The sequence below is a fragment of the Sciurus vulgaris genome (genome assembly GCF_902686455.1).
Source record: "Sciurus vulgaris genome assembly, chromosome: 8".
Classification (NCBI taxonomy): domain Eukaryota; kingdom Metazoa; phylum Chordata; class Mammalia; order Rodentia; family Sciuridae; genus Sciurus; species Sciurus vulgaris.
The window spans coordinates 135,766,644-135,790,879 of NC_136468.1; the positions used below are offsets into that span (position 1 = coordinate 135,766,644).

At 56.3% G+C, this 24,236-nt stretch overlaps 1 protein-coding gene and 1 long non-coding RNA gene across 6 annotated transcripts in view; one reads left to right on the plus strand and one right to left on the minus strand.

The window, feature by feature from the left end:
- Window positions 1-22,654, minus strand: part of CMKLR1 (chemerin chemokine-like receptor 1) — a 37,963-nt gene extending 15,309 nt beyond the window's left edge. The window contains exons 1-2 of one of the 5 annotated variants that reach the window (XM_079151418.1): window positions 22,544-22,654; window positions 22,106-22,302 (exon numbers count right to left, since the gene is read on the minus strand). The gene's annotated coding sequence lies outside the window, so the exon portion shown is untranslated. Of the gene's footprint in view, window positions 1-1,352; window positions 1,665-21,998; window positions 22,467-22,543 lie in introns of those variants that run through there. The other 4 variants (XM_079151421.1, XM_079151417.1, XM_079151419.1 and 1 more) reach the window with 4 other exon arrangements.
- LOC306668251 lies at window positions 4,146-9,716 on the plus strand. Its single transcript, XR_013765786.1, has 3 exons — window positions 4,146-6,032; window positions 7,433-7,720; window positions 8,366-9,716. It is a non-coding gene; the product is annotated as an uncharacterized lncRNA (long non-coding RNA).
- Window positions 22,655-24,236: the final 1,582 nt, after the last annotated feature.

The following is a 24,236-nucleotide window of genomic DNA, read 5'->3' on the forward strand; positions in this document are numbered from 1 at the left end:
TCATCCAGCAAAACGGGAGCAGGACGCAGACGCCAGGGCTGTTGGTATCTTGTCAGACCCAGGTCGTGGGGGGCACGCGTGCCCATGCGCGAGTGTGAGCCTCAAATGTCCCCAGAGAGGCTGTAGAGGGAGGAAGGCCGGCCGGGGAGGGGACAGCAGAGCAAGAGGCAGCGGGAGCAAGGGAGCCCTGAGCTGTGGGAGGCCTTCCCGGGCTGCCTGGGCGGCCGAGCCTGGACGGGGCCCAGGGGCTCCTACGAAGCCAGCAAGGGGGTCACCGTGGGGACCCTCGGAGCCCAAGTCCCTCCAAACCAACTCATGTGCTTCAGGAGCCCAGCGCCCGGGGCCTGGTGAGCAAGGCCCCCGGGGCTTCCGGGAGGTGGGACCCTCCGCCCTCCGTGCCTTTCACAAGGCCCGCGTCCCTCCTCCCAGCCTCACCGATAGGGCCACGCTGCAGCACCAAGGAGAACCAGAAGGATCGTGCTGGACCTGCCAGGTCTGGCTGGGCTTTAGGCCCTCCTCACCTCCTGGGGTCCTGCCAGCCCACCCCTGGCCAGAACAGAGGATGTCGGTATTCCCATTTTACAGACGCAGCAACTGAGGCTCTGAAAGCAAGCGCCTGGTGGAGCCAGGACTCAAACTCAGACCAGAGGGAGCCCACAGCCTGTGTCTAAGCAAGAGCCCGGCACAACCCACACACTGTTTAAGACGTCCCTGTGAGCCGGGCCCTGTGGCCCACGCCTGTCATCCCAGCGGCTCAGGAGGCTGAGGCAGGAGGACTCGAGTTTAAGGCCAGCCTCCGCAATTTAGCAAGGCGCTAAGCAACTCCATACGACCCTGTCTCTAAATAAAATGCAAAACAGGGCCCGGACGTGGCTCAGTGGGTAAGCAGCCCTGAGTTCAATCCTGGCACCAAAAAGTGCCCCAGTGCCTATCAGCACCAGCTGGGCTTCTCCATGAGAAGCCCTCACTGCCCTCCCGTCACAGGGTCCCGGGGTACAACCCAGGGGCGAGAGGAACAGGAAGCAAGGGGCCACCGCAGGGGACCTCAGCTCCCAACCGGCCTGCCCCCGGGGCCTCCGCTCAGACCTCCAAGGTGGGTCTTCCCGGCCCACCTTCCCGTGCAGAAGCCGGGCAGAGAGACGCCAGGGAGCTGGCCCAGGACCCCACGGCCGAGGAGGGGTAGGGGCGGGATGGAGCCCGGGCGGTCCCAGCTCCGAGGGCCACTCTTCCTGCCCTGGACCGTCCCGTGTTTGAGGTCTGGGATCGCGCACTGGCGCCCCGGCCCAGGCACAGGGCTGGCAGGTGAGCAGCCCCTCAAACACCTGCGTGAGCCCTTGGAGACCCCTACTCACCCTGACCCCACCAGCCCGGGCTCCCCTGCCCGGCTCTGGGCCCCAGACCAGGCGGTTCCAGCCCCTGGGAATTCCTGGCCAAGCCCAGGCGCAGGACAAAGGCGCTGAGGCTTGTGACCAGGATGGGGCGGGAGACCCCACCCTGCCCCAGGCTGGGGAGGGGGACGGCCGCCAGCCCTGCCCGCCCCTCATCACAGGGTCACCTATTCCCAGGCAAAGTCCCAGCCTGGCCCCGGGAGGGGTCTTGCTGGGAAGCGCTCCGCCCGGCCCTGTCCCGCCCTGGCCTCTACCGAAAACTGCCTGGCGTCAGAGGAAATTCCGGAGCCCGTGGGATCAGACCCTGCCACTCCCGCCACCGTGCTGCAGTGGGCTCGGTGCCCTGCTTGGCCCCGTCACCCTCGGTGGCTGAACTCCATACAGTCCCCCTGGGCGACGGAGGGACTTCACGAGATCACACGCGCGGGGCGCATGGAGGGACCGCTGTCCCAGTTCGAGGGGACCGCAGGGCACCCTAGGACGTGGGATTCAAAGTGCACAAGCCAGGAGCGTCGCGGGCACCCCGGGCAGGTCAAAGGCCTGTCGGAAGCTCCTGCAGCCTCGGAACGCAGCGTGGGCGGCTAGAAAGACCCCCGCCATCGGAACAGCTTCCTGTTTCCACAAGACTGAACTTGAGCGACCTGCTGCAAACATCTCAGGCTGGGTGCGGCCCTGGAGTCACGCCGGACGCGCTGCCCGCCACCTCCCACCCCGCCCCTGGCAGAGGCCACTTCCTGGCCCCAACCTGGGCCAGCACTTCCTCTGCATGGACCTTAACCCTAGCCAGCGGGCTCCCCGGGCGGGCACAGCCGGGTTCCTGCTGGGGGCCCAGGCCAGGGCTTACTGGCCCACTCGGTCCAGGAGGGGGACATGCCTGAGGTCCACTCACGTAGGGACCCCAAGCTCAAAGTGAGCGTGACAGGAGGCAGGGGAATGTGGTGGGCACGCAGGACGGAGCCAGGACCCAGAGGAAAACGCAGGCCATCAGCAAAGTCCCAGTGCTGCTGGCGGGCGGGGTCCCAGCTGGGCGCCAGCCTCCCGGGCTGGGCTGAGAGCGAGACCCGTCAGTCACGAGGCCACGAGCTTGTCGCTCAAAGAAACCTACCCCCGGGCACTGCGAGGCTTCCTGCTGCCCGGGCGGAGGACTTTCTCCAGAGGTCTGGGGACAGGGCTCCACGGGAGCTGACCACTCACAGCCTGGAGTTCCCAGCTGTCCCAGGGGGACAATCCGGCTCCTGGTCAGCGGGGCCAGGCCTGGGCTGACCCTGTTGCCCTGTGAAGAGAACATGGGGACCCTATGCAGGACCACCCCACTGCACCTCAGGTGCCCCCTGGGGTCCAGGCCTGTCCCCTTTGCCCTCAGTGCCCCAGCGTGTGCAGTGGGTCCTGGTCTCCTCGCTTCCTGTGTCCCTGAGGTGGGACGGGCCGGCGGAATAACCCCCATGTTCCCCTGTCCACTCCCTACCCTGGGACCCCATGCTGACCACACGTGCCGTGCCAGTATGCTCCTGCAAGTACCATGAACTCATGACTCCCAAGTGGCAGATGAGGAAACGGAGGCTCGATAGCTACTTCAGCAGCAGCTACCATGTGCCAAGCACCTGTGCCAGGAGCTGCCCAGGAGTTAGAGGGGCAGTTGGCTCAGCACGCAGAGGACTCCTCTGGTTTCCTCCATCTGCCAGGCATAGCGACAGGGCCTCAGCTCACAGATTTAGAGGGTGGCCTCGCTGGGCACGATGGCACATGCCTGTCACCCCAGCAGCTCAGGAGGCTAAGGCAGGAGGATCGTGAGTTCAAAGCCAGCCTCAGTGAAAAAAAGCAAGGCTCTAAGCAACTCAGTGAAACCCTGTCTCTAAATAAAACACAAAACAGGGCTGGGGAGGTGGCTCAGTGGTCACAGCCTGGATTCCCAGGTGTCTGGGTGGGGGGTGCCCCTGTGTTCAACCCCCAGTGTTCCCTCTGCAAAAAAGGGGTGGCCTCCCAGGGCCCCTGTGGTTTGTAGCCCAGGAAGGGCCACAGAATGCCCACATCCCAGGATCAGCTTTCTCCAGTCCGGGCTCATGAGCTGTAGACCCTTGGGCAAGTGACTTGGCCTCTCTGGACCTCACTTTGTCGCATCTTTACAGATGAGAATCTAGAGACCATGGAGAAGAGGTCAGGGCCAAAGCTAAAAGGAATCTTTTCCCCAGCCCCCCAGGAGGGTCCAGGAAGACCCACCAGAGCCACTCCATGCACACAGGGAGGGCCATCCCACCAGGGAGACCCCCAAACAGCTTGGATGGAGGTCGGGAGTGCTTCCTGTCGTATTTGCATGTTTTTAAAAGAACAGGAACGACAGGCAAGGATCTCCAAACTCCCAAAACCAGAGACCTATGAGCTAAGCATCCAGATGGGGGGTGCCCTGGCTTTGGATGGAGCGAGCGTCACCCGGGAACTGGTCTGCCCACATGCTGCTCACGGGAGCCAAGGCTAGCTCACCAATGGCTTTGGTGGATTTTAACAGGAAGAGGGTTTGTCTGTTTGTTTGTCTGTTTGTTTGTTTGTTTAGGGGTACCAGGGATTGAACCCAGGAGCGCTTTATCCCGGAGCCACATCCCCAGCTCTTTTTTTTTTTTTTTTGAGAGAGAGGGCCTCCCTAAGTTGCTGAGGCTGGCCTCCAACTTGTGATCCTCTTGCCTCAGCCTCCCAAGTTGCTGGGACTACAGGCGTGAGCCACCGTGTCCAACTTATCTTTATTTTCAGTTATCGATTTGAGTGTGGGGTTTCGGGTCACTGTCTTCTCTAGAAGGTCTCACCCTGGAGCATCGAGGAAGCCCCGCCAGAACAGTTTTTCTTAAAATTATTTCACCAAAGGGTTCAAGGTACTCTCTGGATGAAACAGCAGCTCCACTGAGAAGCATCAGCTTAAGCTCTGGAGGCCACAGGGGGCCACCAAGAGCCCATCCAGGCCACCAGGTGACAAGGACAGTGGGGGGGGGGATCCACCTAGGCCCAGCTGAACCTTCTTTGGCTGAGTTCACAGTGAGCTAGAGGCAGCGGAAGGACATTTAAAAACCTCGAGCATGTTCGTGCGATGGTCAAGGAGATGGCAGGGGTGAAGACCCTGTGATGCTTTTTATTCACATAATGACATTTTTATTAATATAATATCACTATTAGACGAATGGGCATCTCTTCACAATGCCACTCGGCTTTTTTAAAAACTGAATTTCTGACTAGGCAATGCCATCTCATTGGGGACATTCAAACTGTCTAACACTATAAAAAGTTCGATTAACATTCTTACCCCAACCCCCACCCCATCCACCAGTTCCAAATGTTCCTTTCTCCTTGAAGCAGTGTCTCATCTCCTTCCAGAGTTGCTTTGGGCAAATACAAATGTATGTTCTGATTTCTCTCCCGTTGGGCATCAAAGATTGTATACGGGCCTCGGTATTCTGCAACTGGCCTTTCTTACTTAACAATAGATCTGGGAGATGATTGCATATCAGTATGTAAAAGACCTCCCATCTTTTTTGATAGCTGCATAGCATTCCAGTGTTAGAATTATGGGCTTTTAATTAACCAGTCCCCTGGGGATGGGTACTTCTTTGTTGGCTCTTTCTGTTACAATGTTATAACTAATAGTGTACATGGTACAATGTTACAATTCACCCCATCATTTCCAACTATCCTCAAAGAGTCTGGAACTCCCAAGCCTTCACCTTTTATAATGAGCCAACAGGGCTCATTACAAAATGTACTACCAAGAACCTTCCTTAAGACCTACACTGTGGATCCCCCAGAGCCCGGGCCAGGTCTGCAGAACAAGATCTCGCGGGAATCAGGGAATCTTGGAGCTCTTCCCAGTCCTGACCCTCAGTGTCCCACCTTCAGCAAGGGAGACAACAACCCTGCCCAGGGATGCCGGGGGATCAGGAATCAGGGAAGCACGCAGCAGAGACCCACAGGAGGGTGACGTCCGCCGAGGTCCCTCCTCGGCCCCAGGGTGGAACTGGACTCTAGGTTCCCAGAGTGAAGCCCCTCCAGGCTGGGGGATGGAGTCTCTGCAGAGCACACGGCACTGACCGGCCAGCAGGCAGGTGTCCAGTGTTGTCCCCAGTCCCTGAGCTGGCACTTGAGCCCCCAAGGAGCCGGGTTCTGGGGGTGGCTTGGCCAACCCTGCACAGCCACCAACTAAAAACTCCGCCTTGATTCAGCCTAACCTGAAACAGAGATGGCATTCCTGGGGTGCGGAGAACAGCCTCCCTTCCACAGACTCGGCCCCAACCTCCCTGGCCCCGCAGGAAATGATCCAAGGGAACTCTCCGTCCATGGCTCTAGAACACATCCTGGCAGGCGGGAGGGTCCCCGCCCGGCTCCTGGGCACGCGGCCGGTCTACCTTCTCTGTAGCGCGCATGGTCCTCTGGCTCCCCTCCCTGCCGGCCCTAAGTGGCTGACAGAGGAGCCTTTGTCTCCCTCCCCTGCCTCTTCAGCCTTCTGCCAAGAGCCCTGGCCTGTGACGTCTGCTGGTGCTGACTTCAGGACGCTGTGTTCTGTGGCCAAGAGCAGAGACGGCTGCCTTGCCGAGCCACAGGAACCATCTCTGTGAACCCTCGGGAACCTCCCACCCCTCACTTCTCCTAACCACCCCCATCTCACAGGTGAGGAAACTGGAGCACAGAGGGGTCCAGCAACTTGCCCAGGGTCACACAGCTTAAAAATAGAGAAGCCAAGACTTGAACCCACAGCCATGATTAATACATGATGGTTAAGGGTGCAGGCTCTGAAGCCAGACCATCCAAGTTCAAGGGCCAGTTTGGCCACAGAATACCTGCGTATGAGACCTCTGGGTTGCTGGATTTCTATGTCTCCATTTCCCTTTCTGTCAAATGAAGCAGTCATAGTACACGCTCTGTGGTCAGGCACAAGGAGAACACAGTGCCTAACCCCTGCTAAAGCCTGGCATTATTACTGTTATTCTTATTCTGTGTATGCTCATGAATCTTACCCCAGTCACACATGCCGTAATGTAAGGGAGCTTGATTTTTTCAAATCCCCCTCTCAGACAGATGACAGATGACATGGTTCTCACTCACATAGTTAGTAGACCTTACTGAGCATATATTATCTGCCAGGACCAGTGCAGGAAGGAGGAGATCCAAGATAGAGATCCACTCCCCTGACCCCTGGAGCCCGGTCCGGAAGATAGAGGAGGGATAATCAGGACAGAGGGAGCCCAGGGTGCTGGGGGGCACTGGGCACGGCCTCGACTCCAGCTCTGAGTCAGGGAAGGCTGCTTGAAAGTGACACCTGAGGGGCAGGTAGTTGCAGGCTGAGGTCCACAGAGGCCCAGAAGCTCTGCACATTCCTATGGTGCGAGCTCGTTCTGATAGTGGAGAGCCAGGCACCGCGTGGGGCAGAGGTGGCGGCTCACCAGGAACCTGCAGAAATCCCACAGGGGAGGCATCCCTGCCTCCCTCCCCTTGGCAAGATGTGCAAGTTACCTGCTGGCAATGCCCACACCCTCTAGCTCCGCCCACACCACCTAGCTCCACACACACCCTCTGGCTCCACCCAACCCTCTAGCTTTGCCCACATCATCTAGCTACACCCACACCCTCTAGCTCCACCCATGTTCTCTAGCTCCTCCCACACCCTCCAGCTCCACCCACATCATCTAGCTCCACCCATACCCTCTGGCTCCGCCCACACCCTCTAGCTCTGCCTACATCATCTAGCTCCACTCACACCCTCTAGCTCCTCCCACACCCTCCAGCTCCACCCACATCATCTAGCTCCACCCACACCCTCTGGCTCCGCCCACACCCTCTAGCTCTGCCTACATCATCTAGCTCCACTAATACCCTCTAGCTCCGCCCACACCCTCTAGCTCCACCTATATCCTCTAGCTCTGCCCACATCACCGAGCTCCACCCACACTCTCTAGCTCCACCCACACACTCTGGCTCCACCCACATCATCTAGCTCCACCCACAGCCTCTAGCTCCACCCACAGCCTCTAGCCCCGCCCACACTCTGCTCATTCATCCGTTCTGTGAAGGAGTGGAAGCTGGAACCCCAAGCTCCAACAATCGAACCCACAGAAACACAGCCCAGAAGCCAGAAGCTTCAGCAGGCTGCCCATCCAGCACAGGACGTTAGAAGCAAGCATGTCACTGCTGCCCTCTTTGCCTGAGAATTGTCCTCTGCCAAGCAGGAGCTGCCTGTCCCTGACCCACCTGGGACACAACCTCTCCCACCCGTCTCAGGCTTCTCCAGGGACCAGGTTGAGACCAGCCTCCACCTGAGGCCTGGTGGCCTCCTTCCTCCTCGCGGTGGTTTGGAAATGGTGTGTTTCCTCCGGTAGCTGGGAGATGGTGTTGAGGCGGGTTGGGAGTTGGCGCTGCAGGGGATGCACCACCGGGGCGGGGGACTCACGGCTTGAGAGTCTAGGGTCCTGCTGGGGAGGGGCTCGTCCTCCCTGCCTCCGCCATGCGATGCCCACTCCACCGCGGGGCTCTGCCAGCAAGAGAGCCACCAGAGAGGCCCCCTGACCTTGGACTAGAACCATGAGCCAAAACAAACCTGTTTTCTTTACGACTTCCCCAGACCGTGGGGGAGGGGGGGCGGTGTTATATTATTAGCAGCAGAAAATGGACTAAGGATCCTTCCCCCTCTTGAGAGCATAACTGGGCAAGTGAGGAACTCACCTTGAGTTCAAATTTGGGGGCACAGGGGTGCCCCGAAACTTGCTAATCTGAAATTTTGTATGAATGTAATATTTAAAAAAGTTAAAATCACAAAATGCAAAACTTCCTGATAAATCAACATTTTTAAACAAAGATCCAACTATGCACTCGCATACCCTGCTTCTCCCCAGAAACCCACCCCCGCCCCACACATGCCCTCTGAACACCCAGAACCCAGAGGAACCCGGATCAGAGCCCACAGGACTTCTTAGAATGTTCTTTTACACATTCTTTTTCCCTAGCAGGTTCTTGGGTTCTGGAAGGAAGGCCATCTTAGCCATCCAGGAAACCTGTCCCAGCTGCCCAGCTGCAGACACAGGGGGACAGACGGGCTTAGCAAAGGGGCACTTTTCCCAGAATTGGGGTTAAAGCCCCCAGGGTTCAAACCCCCTGGCTCAGCTGCTCAACAGCTGTGTGACCTTGGGCAAGTTCCTTAACCTCTCTGTGCCTTTCCTTGAATACACAATGAAAAGGCAAAGGGAAGAGGACCTCATCATCCTTGAGCCCCACCCTCAGACCTGGAAGCCCACGAATTCCCCACCCCCGGGGTTTCTCCAAATGAGCCACCCAGACAGGAGGTCAAGGCACAAACAAGGCACCCCTCCCTGGAACAGACTCAAAGGGCCACGAGATTCCAGTTTAGAGGCACGGGGTTTTTATGGTGCCGAATGTAAAATTCCCAGGCTTTTAACGAAAACAAACCGCGTATATGTCATCAAAATAATTTTATGCATTTTAAAAATAAAGTGCATGATCTCAAAATAATTTTAGCGAGAATTCTGGTTTCCCCCGAGGTAAAGAGGCCTTCAGAGACGCCCCCTGCGGCCCTGTGGGCGGGGCTCGTTGATTCCGTCCCTTGAGGAGCACGGGTCACTGAGCAGCCCCCAGGTGCCGGGTGGGGGGTGGGGTGGGGACCGCAGGGGCTGTGAGACCGGGACACCTCCAGGACTTTCCCTGCGGGCAGGCAGGGTTTGGTTTAGCCCCAAATTGCTCCGCTCAACCTCTGGAAAACCGCAGCGACAAGGGCGCTGGCATTGGAGGAAGGAGAGCAGAGAGAAGAGGAGGAGGAGGAGGAAGGGCAGGGTGGGACAGAGGTCACAGGTCAGCAGTGCAGGGAGGAGACGGTGTGGCTGCCCCGCTGACCCAGCATGCACTGTGTCCCGCATCCCGCGGCTGGGGGTCCCCGGGGACCCCGAGACCCTCAGAGCCTTGGAGCCCACTGAGGAGTTCAAGGGTCTGGAGATGTCCCAGGGTTTCTACTGGGTACCCCAGGGCAGAGACAAGCCCAGTGCCACCACAGGAGCCAGGGGAGCCCCTGACACGCCTTATGGATGGTTCCAGAAACGTTTCCCTGCCTTGGGCCAGGGTTCCTTCTACATCACCACCACCCTGTCCCGACCACCCAAGAGGAGGACGCAGAATACATCCCTGGTTTCTGGGGACACACCTCTCAAAAGACCCAGCACAGGGGCATACGCCTGCGTCCCCAGCGGCTCAGGAGGCCGAGGCGGGAGGATTGCAAGTTCGAGGCCAGCCTCAGCAACTTAGCGAGGCCCTAAGCAACTCAGTGACACTCTGTCTCAAAATAAAAAATAAAAAGGGCTGGAGAAACTGGTGGTAAAGCATCCTGTGCTGAGCCAAGCAGGCAGGGGGGCACGGCGGGTGCTCCAGCTGTTCTCGGCCCAATTCCCAGCCCCCCTCCCATTCCAACTCCCGCTCCCGAAGAAAAAAGAAAAGTCACACCCCTGCAAGCCACCAGCGTCACCCTGTGATGTGAGCGCGTATCAGTCCCACCCCCAACTGACAGAGGAGGAAACCAAGGCCATCTCGCTAGGACATGGAGGAATCGGAAGCCAGGCCCGGCACCCTCTCCAGACCCACCTCAGTGGAACTCCCTCCCCCACCACCAGCTGGTGCCCGGTCCTCTCCCCGTACCTCCTTCCAACGCCCAGGCAAGAAAGGGAGGCGCTGAGCATCCACCCAGAGCAACAGGGACCCCCGCCTCCTCATCTGGAGCACGGGATGCAGCTGGGGTCACCACACCTGCTCCCGGGCTCTGCCTGTGGGCGGCGGGCTGTGTGGACACGGGTGTCCAGACCACAGCACGGTCTCCACAGGCTCCCGGCTCGGCTTCTACAAGCTCCGCCAGGGAGCAGCTTCATCACATTAAAAAAGAATTGCTTTTTAAGTCAAGCCTCTTCTGGTCATTTGGTTTACGAGCAAAGGGAGGAACAGAGAGGGCCCCGGGTGGTGCCAGGAAGCCAGAACTACACACCGTCCCGGGGAATGGACGCTCCCTGCCCATGGGCCCTTGAGGCAGAGGGGGCTCGGCCTGCTGGCTGAGGGGTTCCCCTGGCCTATGTCCCCAGTGCCGGGCCGGGCACCGCCTGGGTGCTCTCTGCTGGCCGAGGCCCGCAAACCCCGCTCCAGCAGGCCGCTCGGTCACCCACCTGGCCTGCGTGCACGGGGTATAGGGCTCTGGCTTCCAGCTGGACGTATGGCTGGGAACCAGCTTCTAAGGGAAGGGGCCGCAATGGAGAAGCGGATCCATGAAAGGCTCCGTCCCCGTCCTGTCCCCGCTTGGCACAGGGCAGACTCTGGAGAAGAGGACGGGGAAGGGGCCTGGCTCCCTCTGAGCCGCGTGCCCGCAAGGAGGTCACAGCCGCTGGCCAGGAGGAGGAGGCAGAGGAGACAGCCACCGAATCCAGGCCGTTTCGCATGGAACCTCCCCAGGCCTGGCCTGTGGCCCACCTTGTCTTAAGCCCCCAGTTCTTGGGCGGGCTCCCTTGACGGGGGACGTGCTGTGGTGTTTTCCTGATTTTTTTATTTTTTGGTACCAGAGATGGAACTCAGGGGCGCTCCAACCCTGAGCCACATGCCCAGCCCCTCATTTCAAGGATTTCCATTAGGTTTTTTTGAGAATCTCTATCTCTTTGTTGAAATGATATTTTGCTTCCTGCAGTTGCTCTTTCAACTGCTTATTGGCATGATCGTTCATTGCCTGCATTTGCTCTCTTATCTCATCCTTTGTTTCGCGAATCATCTTAATCATGTATAATCTGAAGTCCTTTTCTGACATTTCTTCTAACATACTGTCACTGGATTCTATTACTATAGAATCTAGATTTGTCTGGATCATTTTCTTCCCTTGTTTTTTCATGTTGTTCATGTATCTTCCCCTCTAGCAGTGCAGATCTGGGGTATTGCAGATTTCCCCCTATAGGCTTATAGTGGCCCTATAGGTTTCCAAAACCCTTTCTTTAAGTGGAGATCAATATTAGCAGTGCCCAATTCAGACACTATGCAATCCTAGACCAAATAGCCCCTATGAGGACGTTAACAATATTGTCATAATAAACAGAATGAGTTCAATTATTATCTTCAGTATAACAAACAGATTTGCAGTAAGGTCTGCAGTTTCTAATGAAGGACAAAGAGGATGGAGAGGGATGTAGAATGTAGCTGTTAATGGGATAAGAAAAGAATATACAGAAGTTCTAGAAAATAGAAAGGGTGAGAGTGTAATCAAAAGAAGTTGGTTGTTAGCATGCGAAAAAAGGGAGAAAGAGACTCTGAGGGAACAGGTAAACAAAAGGAAAAGAGAGCAAGAAAAGTAAAGAAATAAAAACTTAAAATTGTTCAATAAGGAGAAAAAAGAAAATCTACACTATAACAGCCGTATAGTATTCAAACCTGCCAATCTTTAGTAGCCTGATGTATCCCCCCCAGCCCTGTTTTGTATTTTATCTAGAGACGGGGTCTCACTGAGTGGCTTGGTGCCTTGCTTTGCTGAGGCTGGCTTTGAACTCGCCATCCTCCTGCCTCGGCCTCCCGGAGCCGCTGGGGTGACAGGCTGGTCATTTTCTGCTGGTTTGCTTTCTGTTCTTCCGTGGATGGTTTCACCCGATCCTCTCGCCATAGCTCATGGCAGATCCTGCCACCACTTTGGATTCCTCAGTGAGGAAACTGGAGCTCACAGTGCAGAGGTGATGACAGAGGTGATGATCCAGGACCACCCAGCTGGAAATGCAGGGGCCTGGGATTCGAACCCAGGTTTGCCTGATTTCAAAGGGAATCGTCACCCCATCTGCCCCACCAAAAGGGAAAGAGCTCAAGTCACTGGAGGGTGGCTCCCTCGTCTGAGTGACGAAGGTGTCAGGAGTCAGAGGATGAAGCGCGTCCCCACTTGGGGCCTCAGTGTCCCTGGCTGTCCCACAGGGCCGAGCGCCTCCTTCCCAGGCTTCCGGGGAGTGTGCGGGAAGCACGCAGGGCGCGTCCCTTTCACCAGCAGTCTGTGGCTCCCAGTGTGATGGCCCCAGGGACAACCTCGGATGTGGGAAGTAATGCTGGGGGCAGGAGCTCTGCCTGGACACAGCTAGTGACATCTACCTGTCCCTTCAGGCAGAGGAGCCGGAACCTCAGGCACCTCTGGCTTCTTGGCCGCACCAGAGCTGGGACAGGGCCGGAGTCTGGAGCGAGCAGACGGGGCCAGGACAGGGAGGAGGAACGGGGCCCATCCCGACGGGGCCCCTCTCCCCGCTCAGCCCAGAGTCCTGGTTTCCTTCACGTCTGTGGCTTTTCATGGGAGGAGAGGGGAAAAGAGCCAAGGAGAGGCCCGTGGAGGCCAGACAGGCCCCCGGCCCCAGGAAACACAGGGCGGGTGATTCAGCCTCTCTCGGGTCCCTGCCATGGTTTTTGGCCAAGGCAGGAAGCGCAGGGGAAGCACTTGGGACAAACTGGGGCACCGGCATTGTCCACGGCTGGCTGCTGTCCACCTTCTGTGGCTCAAGAGTTCTGGGCTCCTTGGTCAGGCCAGCCCCCCACACGGAGGCCACATTTGATTTCTGAACCTCAACTCTGGGTCAGGCACGTTCAGCCCCACGACGTCCCTGTGAGGAAAGTCCTTTCACGCTGGCTCCTTCACAGTGGGGAAACCAAGGCTCAGAGCAGTGAAGCAACTATTCCAAGGCCCGCCCAGCACATGGCGGAAAAGGCCTCAAGAGGAGTCTGCCAGCCTCGTCTGCCAGCCTCTGCCCTCCGCAGTGAAGGAACCTGCCCTCTCCATGACCCAGAGCCCAGACAGCTGAAGAAGCCCCTTGTGAGCTGGGTCTGCTGTAAAGGAGACTGGAAATGGCCCAGGTTCCCTGAAGACCTGCTCCTGACGTCCCCACAGCCTGGAGGCCCGGGGAGCCTCTAATGCCAACCCGGCTTGGTCTGGCTGCAGAGGCAGTGGCCCAGCCCCCCTCTGGCCAGTCGAGACATCACAGAATACCTCGGGGCAGGCCAGAGATGCCTTCCTAATCCAGCCCCCATGAATCTGAAAGGAGAGGCCGGATTTCGTCCCAGCCTCAGTGCCCACGTCTGACATCAAGTCCCAAGAGTTGGACAAGCAAAACACGAGAACTATTCTCTCCTCCAAGCTGGACCATGAGACAGACAACCCCCGCGGGGAGGCGAAGCCACAGCGCCTCACGCCCTCTGTTGACTTCCAACTGCAAACTCAATTAGCTTGGGGTTGTCTGGAATCTTCCATTGTCCAAATGTTCAAGTCGAAGCGCTGCGTGTGGAGAGGGCCGGGGTGCCCTTCCAGGAAAACGAAGAATACTAGCCCTCCGGAAAACAAACCGGGCGGGAGCGTCCAGGACCCCAGAGCCTCGGGCTCCGCCCGCCCTCCACCAGGCGCCCCACACTGTGGGGCCTCCAGACTCTCCACCCCGCCCGGCGCTCTCGGCCTGAAATCTCTTTTATCTCCCGCCGACTCCCCTCCAGGCAGACCTGTCCTTTAAACCCAGCTCAAATCCACACTCCCTTTGGGGACTCCCCCAAAGCCCCCCCTCTGTCCCCGCAGCACTCGGCAGGCTACTTCACAATCAGCCCTCCGTCAAAACCACCCAGGGTGCGCCCCACTGAATGGGTGACGGGTGGAGTCCCCGGGGTGGTCAGGACCCAGGAGCACCTTCCCCCGAACGCTGAGCTCAAAGCCAACCCTCTGAGTAGACAGGACCCCTCTGCTTGCTTCTCCCACTCGACCAGGAGCTCCCTGAGGTCAGGGCTCACTCCTCCCTGGGCCCCACGCTCCTGGCGTATAGTAGGTGCTCAGTAAACGAATGGTGTGAATGGAGGCGCTCTCCTGGCTTTCCCACCATCTCCCTGTACTTCTTTCCATGGCCTCCCTCTCTCCCTTTCTGAGCCTCAGTTGTGCCATCTGAGAAATGGGAGTGAGCACTTGCAGGAAGGGGGAATGGCTATCCAGATGGTCACTGCCACACCTAGTTGGCCTACAGTTTTTAAAAACAGACTCTAACATCACCTGTCTCAATACACAGCTGTCCTTCCTACCATGAAGAGGGGGACCCTGCGGCTCCTTCCCTGAGTCTAGACTGGACTGGTCCCTTGCCATGAAGGACGGAAGTGATACCCAGTTAGTCCCAAGCCGGAGTCCCGAGAGGTCAGACGGCTTCAGCTTTTGCAGAGCACGGAGCATCCGTGGACAGAGGCGCGGGACAGACGGGTCACGCGGAGAGAGACGGCGACGGGGTGACATGGCCCAGCCCACGTGGACTGAGGCCCGTGAGAGGTGACAGAGCACAGGAGGGAGGGAGGGAGCAACGGAAGCGTCCAGCTGGCGAGGGGACTCGCGGCACCTGCTGGGGTGAGGACTTGGGTGAGGACGTGACTGGCATCCCTGGACTAGAATGTGCCCAGGTCAATACTGTCCACTCCACGTCCCATCGAGATTCCTCCAGGCCCTGCTGGAAAGGAAGGTTCCAGATCGAGAGGGAATCGATCCACCGTCAGAAGCACAGTGAACCCACCCGGGACTGCAGGGATGCGGGCAGGAGCTCCCGAACCGCGAGCCGCCCCTCCCCCGCGGCCACTGAGACGGGGACTTGGAGGGAGCACGAGCCCTCGGCGCAGGACCAGCAGCAGAAAGACGGCTCGGGAAGAGGCGGGAGGCGGGAGGCGGGGCAAGCCAGCCAGGTGGACAGCAGAACAGGGAGCTGCAGGCTCTTGCAGCCCAGGGGACAAAGCTAACTCAGATCCCTGAGAAGTTTCCTGGCTGGGCAGCCGGGACCTGCCGCCAGGTTGGAGCCGTCCTCCACCGTGAGCCCCACGGAGCTCAGCTCACGACAGACAGGCCAGCGCTGCTCCCAGCTGGGGCAGGAACTGATGGGTTCTCCTGTGCACAGTCACCCGCAGGGCCGAGCGCCCTCCCTGGAAAACTGATTTGCGGGTCTCACGTGGTCATGCTGAGCCCTGAGCGTTGCCAGGAGCTGGGCTCCAGCTAAGTCCTCCCCCTTATCAAGCGCCCTGGGAAGTCCTAAGTAGCATCTCATTTCACAGCCGAGAGTGCTGGCTGGCCCAGTCAGCAGGCTCAGCTGTGGTCAAGCGGGGCTCCCACCCCAGTCTCAGTGATGAATGTCAAAGTCTGGGGCCAAGGTCAGGCCTGACTGCCACTCGGGAGGCCCTGGCATGGTCTCTCTGGTCGTCCCCACCTGCGTCCATTATGACTGGCCAGTGCTCTGTTGAACCAAGCGAGAGAAGAGCCAGCTCTTTTCTCAGAGCCCAAATCCGTAAGACAAACAGGTTCAGATCAGAGTCTGAGCTGGCCCTTCCAGTGACAGGCAGCATAAGTCACCCCCCAGCCTCTGCCCAGCAAAGATGTCCTCATCCACATCCACAGAACCGACGAATCTGTGACCTTATGGGGTAATGCAGATGACCCAGGTGGGCCCCAGGTAATCACCTGGGCCTGTATAAATAAAAGAGAGGCAGGAGGGTCAGGGACGAGGGTTGCCAAGAGACCTCGGCTGGGGGAAGTCCAGCCCAGCCCTGGGTGCCACCAGAAGCTAGGAAAAGGCAAAGACCCATCACCCCCTGGAGCATATGGGAAGGAATGCATTCCTGCCTCTACCTTCATTTTAGCCGAGTGCAATTGGTTTGGCATTTTTTTTTTTTTTTTTTTTTTTTTTTTTTTTTTTGGTGGGGGGATGCTGGGGATTGAACCCAGGGCCTTGTGCTTACGAGGCAAGCACTCTACCAACTGAGCTATCTCCCCAGCCCCTGGTTTGGCATTTCTGAACTGGAAGAAAATAAGTCTGTGCCGTTTTCACTGACTCTGTTTGTAGTCCTTATTGTTAGAGCAGCCAACAAGGAACTAATACACTTGCCACCCAAACTCTAACTTCGTCCAACACCAGGATTTCATAGATTCTAAAAACCGTTCAGACAAACCCAGGTGATGAGGAATGAGCAGGCCAAGCTCGGGACTGGGGCCCAGGCCTGCCTGGTGCGGGGCCTGCTCCCCACCAGCTCTCCTTGTCTCTCCTCCCTGATTTCCAAGGTGGAAAATCAGTTGTGTTCGCTGTTTCTTGAACCACCTGCCCACCTCCTCTCACAAATGCTGCCCTCAGCAGGAGCCCAGGGCATGGTCAAAGAACCCCAGTCACGTACCCAAGAAAGCAGAACCGATTCCGACCCCCTGTCTGAATGGCAGCTGACGCCTGCTGACTCAGCTTCGGCTGCTTCCAGCATTGCCAAGGCCGTGAGGCTCAGAGGAGCCAGGCCCGAGGGGCCCCCACCAGCAGAGCCCCGACATGGGGCCAGCAGGAAGCCAAGGACCTTCTGCAGTCTGGGAACCCGAAGTCTCAAAGCAGCAGATGCCGGCGCCAATCTAGACTCACAAAGAGAACTTTCTCCCTTTCCCGAGAAAGATGATGAACGTGCTTTCCTTGAGCTGCCGTGGTGCGCTCAGGACCCCGTGTGCCTTAGATCACTTTACCCCACCACAACCCCGAGGAGGAAGCTGAGGGGGTCAGGAAGGCAGGGAGCTGTATGCTAGAGCGACTGGCCCGGGAGTCTATGAGCATCGCCGGGTCCTGCTGCCAGCAGATGCCATCCCAACATGAACAGTTCTGGCACCGGGTAAGATTACTGCCTCTTGGTTCCATCCAGCAGTGCAAGAAAGTCTATTCTTCATCAATAATACTCATACCCATTTCTCCAAAAATGCAGACACTCCCAAGACAAATCAAAGGATTTCCTGATACTGCCTCAAACCTGAGCCCAGAAGCAGCACAAAGTGGCTGCCAACAACCAGGCCCTATCCCTGCATCCCAGGCCTGGCTTAGCACCTCCCTCTCAGCAGTGGATCTAGAAAGAGCCCTGGCCTGGGAAACAAGAACACAAATCTTAATCCCACCTAGAGGCCTGGGTCACTTTCCTCATCTCTAAAATGGGAACAAAGATAACTACCCCCGTGGCACTGCTAAAGGTCCAAGAAGGTCCAAACCCTGCCTTTCTGCCTTTCTTCATTGGGTTTGCACTGTGGGGTGCCCGACGCGCAGTAGGCGTTAGTGTTTGTTGAGTGAATGTGTAAAAGTATGTGCTGCAAGTTCTCCCCTCCCTCCAGAGCCCGGGGCAGGAAGTGGGCCTGGCTCACGGAGTTCCCCACATGGCCAAAGCCCTCATCCTGCCTGGGTTTGTTCACACAGGAAAACACTCCCAAGCACCCACAGTGGGCCCAGCCCCACCAAGGCCTAGCCTCACCCTGTACCCCAAGATGCCCGCACACACTGTCCCTTCTGGTTTTCCATGACCAGTGGCTGTAATATTGTCACACTGGGCTTCCCCAGGCCAGGGCGGCTACCCAGCTGCCTTACATCAGCAACTTTGGCCCATCCTGGATCTGAGCTTCTGCTTCCCATAGCCCAGCCCCAGGGAAGTCCAGCCCAAGGAAAATCCTGACTGTAACCACACACACACACACACACACACACACACACACACACGCACACACACACGCACGCACCTGCGCGTGAACGTTCCAGTAGAGTATGATTTTCTGAGTTTGAATCCCAGCTCTTTTACTTAAGAGCTGTGCAACCTTGACAAACTCCCTTTACCTCTCTGAGCCTCCTTTTCCTCACCTATGAAGAGGTGTTGATAATCCTGAAACCTTTTTACATAGGGCTGTACGAAGCTCAATGAGACAGTTAATGGATATGAAAACTTTCAACTCCATAAATGTCAAGCACTCAGTAAAATTGCTATCCTTGGGTTTTTGTTGTTGTTGTTGTTGTTTTATTTTTTTCTTTTAACCCAGTAGGGACCAAGAATAGTCATTGTCCGTGTTCTAGAGAAATTCATGTTTAGGGCCCTGGAATCTGGGGGTTTACTCAACCAAATTGGTGGGAATTATCTTAAAGATAGGAAAACATTTGGAGGACCCAGTGTCACCGTGCTAACTTGAAGGGTAACTAATAAAAATTTGGAATAAAGAAGGAAGCAGAGCTAAGAGGTCACCGTACTGGTGACAAGACAGCTAGCTGTCCACAAAGAACCATTCCCCCTCCTTATGTGTGCCCAGCTACAGCCGGGAAAGAACTTCCCTTAACAAGAACCCCCCTATCCTGGCCCCTTTGCAACCAGATTGGCCCAAGACTAGCTCTCCCTGAGAAAAGGGGTGTCTGCTGCCCCCAGCCAAGGTGATCAGGGTGCAAACACGCTACTGCCACACTCTCCTCCGCCAGTCCCAGGAGATAAGGGGACCACAGGATGGGTCACTGACTTACTGCAGGGAAGAAGAAGACCCTCCTTCCATCCAGAAACACCCGCCTGATCCCCACTATTCCAGCGGCAAGGTCGGAGGGTCAAGTGAGCCCAGGAGTTTGAGGCAACATAGAAAAAAACTGTCTCAAAAAAAGGGAAGGAGAACAAAAAAGAAAAGAAGAAAAAAAGAAACACCTGCCTTAAAATAAGCACGTCTTATTCAAGTCATTTATACATGTCTGGGCCTATTTGTTACTGCAGACCACCTTGACTAATACGGCATTTAACCTTCTTATTCATAAATTAAATGATTATGACCAGCAACAGGGAACACCTTGCCTTAGATCACACAGCAAGTCCAGTAAAGATCTAGAAGCTTGATCTTTTAACTCCTTGGAGTAGATTTGCAGTCTTGAACCCACCCCAGAGAGTCCATCAGATTCTTGGAGGCCCTTCAGCAACAAGAGGAAGGTGAGATGAGCTGCAGACTGATGCACCCCACTTCCATTTCAGCTTGAATTGTACCCCTTTTATCTGTTTCCAAATTGCACCTCCCAGCCTGCTTTCATTTGAGAAGAGGATTCTGTGGCTTACAATAATTTCAAAGTTCCCTCACTGGGGGTTTGCTAATGTGATCCAACTTTCTGTGGTGCTGCTGTAAGACTAAGTTTCACTTCTTCTCCACCAACTCTCCTGATCTCAATTGCTGACACAGGACATTTGACTTCACAGAAGCACGTGGGTATTTGCTTAGAAAGGAAAAAAGAAACCTCATTGCCTAGCAAAAATCCCAGGAACCTGAACAAAGGACAAAAAAAAAAAGATATTCAAGTAACTGTGTCGCCAGTTCTCAAGTTTGGGGGTGCATCACATCTCCCCAGGAGTTGGTTCAACATGTAGACACCTGTACCTCACCTCCAGAGACTCTGATTCCAAACTCTGAAACACCCACGATTGTTCTGATCCTAGTGGTCTGGAGCTCACACCTCAAAATGCTCTGAGGCCACATCATAGCCTTGCAGCAGGCAGCAATGGCTGCACAGATGCAGTGCATGTAGCTCAATGGGAATGAAATAGGCTTTTGGTTTTCCTGCATGTTGGCAGGAATCTAAGCATTAATAATCTATTGTAGAGACATTAGTACATATTTTGGGGGTGGGAAGGATTATTGGGGATTGAACCCAGGGGCATTCAACCACAGAGTCACATCCCCAGCCCTTTTATTTACTGATCTATTTTGAGACAGGGTCTTGCTAAGTTAGCAAGGGCCTCGCTAAGTTGCTGAGGCTGGCTTTGAATTCGCCATCCTCCTGTCTCAGCCTCCCAAGCTGCCGGGATTACAGGTGTGCACCACCATGCCCGGCTTCATTTCTGTTTGGCTCAGATGAATGTTACAGGTCTAAACAGCATGGTCGTATAAAAATGATGATGAGAAGAAGAAGTAACGTTGACATCTACCTTACTGTGTGACGAGCCTGTGCTAGGTGCCTCACAGGGGTGATCCCACTGAATCTTTATAAAAATCCTCCGAGGCAGCTACAGTTCACAGCCCCGTTCTCTAGAAGAGGTTCGAACAGAGGCTGCAAGGAAGGGATAACCTGTTTCCTGTCACTCACTTGTCAAATGGCCAACCAGTTCAAACTGACCCCTGAGCACAATGCCTGATGGCGTCTTGCAGAGGTCTAGCCTCGGAACCCCTCTCTGGGCCTTGGTTTTCTATTCTGTAAAACAGGTGTGTTCCTGCTGCCTTTATCACATAGCCATATCACACGACTCAAGAAAATCATCTTAATAACAGAGATGTCCATGAGGACACATCCCAGAGGTAGGACTTTAGTCCAACCCCCCCACCAACCCCATTTTCCATATGGGGAAACTGAGGCCTGCTTCCTCTTTTCTCTACGAATGCTGTTCCATGAATCTAACGTGTTTTAGTTCTTGCACAAGGGACTGAGGATACAGAGAGAGTGGTACTCAGCTCTCCAGGAGCCCCCAGGCTAGCAGGACAGACAGAATGGCAAGCCCTGGTTGGCCTAGAAAATAGGCCCTGGCTACTGGGTGTGGGGACTTTTTGGAAGGGTTCGGTCAGAGAGGGGCCTGAAGTGTAATGGTTCTATCCCACTAAGTTTGGGGGAGTCCAGAGAAGGCACCCAGAAAAGGTGACTCTTCCCCTGGACTTTCCACCTGTGTGCCACAAGTTCAAGTTAAACCTTCTTTCTTAAGAAAGTGCCTTCCTGCACCAGAAAGTGGCTTCCTGGATGAACAGCCACGCAGCTCAGCATGAAGGACTCTAGAGGAGTCTGTCCTTCCAGAGACAGCGAGAACCACAGAGAAGCCTGCTCTGGAGAAGGAGGCAGGGGTGCAGAAAGGGAAGTTGGGCTTTCCCTAACCGAAAAAAAAGAAGGCCAACTCAGGGCCTCCTCAGTTGCTTCCTTGCTGTGTGACCTCAGACCTGTGACCTGGCCTCTCTGAACCACAAAGTTTTGAGCAATCCGGCTTACATCGAAAAGCAGCTAATTGATCATTGCAATGTGTTGCTTATTTGGAATTTTGCCCAAAGCTCATTTTTCGTGGCTCCTCCGTTTAGAATGCACCAGGATGAAGGCCGGGGTAGTGGGGGGGGTAGGGTAGTTTCAACAGAGAACACTGGCAAAGGGACCTCATCCTTCATATGCAAAGAACTCCTAAATATCAATAAAAAGACAAACATGTTCAAGGGGGAAAATGGGAACAGACTTGAACAGGATAGTCAGAAGAATGAACTAATCAACATCAATAAAGAAATGCAAGTAGAAGCACCCAGATCAGAGTCTCGGATTCTCAGGGGAAGGCTTAAGGGGTGGGTAACACGACGCAGGTGATGCCGGTAAGCCTGTGCAAATACAGCGCCCAAATACAACGACGTAGAGAATGGGAGCTGGCTGACCCACCAGGAGGCAAGAGGGTCCAGAGACGGACAAACAGGCAGCCGTTTCAGCCCTGGAAAAGGATCCCCAAGACAAACACCCAGAGATGACGCACTAGGTGAGAGTCCCTTCAGGCACCGTTAGAATCACAAAAAGAAAATGGCAGCGAATGCAACAGCAAAGAGTTCAAGAAATTCCCAAACTTCCTTTCCCTGCAGCCGTTAAAATGTATGTTGGAAAAATATAAACGATTTGGAAGGAAGTTCAAGGTCTGTGGTTAAGGGTGGGAAACTAAGCTCGTGTGCGTGTGCATGCACGTGGGTGTGTGTGCGAGGGGGTCCACAGTTCTATGCTGATGTCGTCTTTGCCGAGTCCCCCCCTTAACAAGTAGCATGCATTACTCTGGAAATCTGAAAAGAACCTTAAAACTCTTTGCTTCAGGCCAACGCTGAGTCAGCAGAAGAACGGAACCGCTCTCGCCGTCCCTGCCCCTGGCGCCTCTGGAAGACCGACAGAGCCACCTGGTACCTTCTCTCTGGTCTCCGTCTTCCCGCGGGTTCCTGTGGCTTCAGCCACTCAAGATGTCCAGGAGACTGGTGCCCCCGGCCTCGTCCTCCCGGTCACACGGCTCCTCGGGTAGTGGCTTTCCCCAGGAAGCGGGCCATTCCATTCATTCGAGGGGAGCCCCGTCGGTCCCCAGCCGCCTGCCTGCCAGGGCTGCTGCCCTGAATGAGACAGGGACAGAACTCAGCCCGAGAAACAGCTGGAGGGAGGAGAGAGGGCGGGAGGGGCAGGAAGCGGCTGCGAGGGCGGGGGCGCCAGCTGCCAGCCCGGGCCTGGGCTCGGGGTGGCCGCAGGGCCCCGGGGGCGACCCGCCCTCTGGCTGCCGAGTGCAGCTGGGCGCCCCGCCCACTGTCTGGGCGCAAACCGGCTGCGGGCTGGGCCTTGGTGCATGCTGTTCCCCACCTGGGTGCTGTTCCTGGCCCTGTCTGCGCCGGCTCTCGGGCACACTCTGGGCTCCTGGGAGGGGCGCTGGCAGAAGCAGCCTGCCGATGGGTCCCATTAGGAAAGGGCCTCTCCCGCCTTGGACCTGATGCGGGGCCGGGGGCTCCCCGCCGCCCCAAGCCCCGCCCACGCCCCGCCCACGCCGGGCCTCCAAGCCACCCCCGCTGTCCTGAGCTCGGAGTTCCTAGCTGGGGGCCACATCTGGCAAGGCCAGGGTGCTGGGCTCCTGGCCAGCTGGGCCCCTGGGTCCCGGAGGGGGACATGGGAACAGGCAGCCTGCTGGGGTCCCAGTGAAAAGTTCCCTGGGCTTCCCCGCCCAGGACCCTCACCAGGGGCTTCCAGCCAATCCGAAGCCAGGGTGTTCGGCGCCCTTTTGAACCTGGCTGAAAAGTTTGGGGTTTTCTCCCCGCGAGTGAAAGCCATGTTTTTGTTTTATTGTTTTTACTTTTATTTTTCAATAGAATTTTGCAGTTAAGGCCTGGCCTAAGAGAGAGGCTGGGGCTTGAGAGAGGCGCTCGGGCGCAGAGAGTGCAAGGAACGCTCTGGAGTCAGGACGCAGAATCAGCCTCCACCTTCACGTCCAGCTCAGCTCTGGGGCCTGGATTCCTGGAGCCGTGTGTCAAGGGAATCTGAGCTCCTAACGTTCTAGAAACCAAAGTTGCCTCTGGTCCTCCGATGGCTAGCCTGGGCTGCCAGATGCTTTCTGTGACATGAAGGATCCTCCATAGTCCAAACCGGGTCCGGTTTGCACTTTCTTTAAGGCATGGAGAAGAATTCAGTTCTGGCCCAACTGCCTGTGTGGCCTTGGGTCAGTCACCTAACTTCTCTGATTCATTCAAGCCTCCAGAACCATTTACGGGGCCCCTTCTCTGTGCCAAGCATAGGCTGGTGAGCAGGACGTGCATGCCTCACCCTGGTGGAGTGAGCCTGCTGGAGACTCCCCACTCCGGATGAGATACGGTGTTTTCTAAGAACCCCTTAATCTCTAGGATGGAGTCCTAGGGGGTGAACAGGAGGCATGTGTCCTGAATGTGTCCAGGACCCACAGAAATAAGGACATCGCTGGAGGCCGTGATCGGCAGAAGATGTCCCGTCCTAGTCCCCAGATCCTGAGAAGATGTCACCTCAATAGTGGCATGGAAGGGACTTTGCAGATGGGACTTGCTCTTGGACCTGGAGATGGGGAGATGTGCTTGGGTCATCCAGGTGGGTGTCGGGGAAGGCAGGAGATGGGAACAGGAAGTGGTGGAGAAGGAAGCAGAGTCTGAGCCACAGCCACGGGGCCAGCTCTGGACGCCGGAAGAGGTGAGGAGCAGATTCTGCCCCACAGCGTGCCCCAGGACCCAGCCCTGCCCTCCGTGGTGTCGGCCCCGTGACATTCGGCTTGGACTTTGGGCTTCCATAACTGTAAGAATATAACTGCACTGTCTTAAACCATTGAGTTCATGGGGGTTTCTTGTGGAGCCAGAGGAAGCTAGCTGGGCCATTTCAGTGACCTTGGTGGCAGGTAGATCTGGCCTGAGGCCCTACTCCACTTCTGGCTGTGTGACCTTGTGCAGTTTCCTAACCTCTCTGAATCTCAACTTTCTGCTCTCCCAGTGGAAGTGATGGAGTGCTTGCCTTAGACCGTTGTTGGGGAAATGACCTGATACAC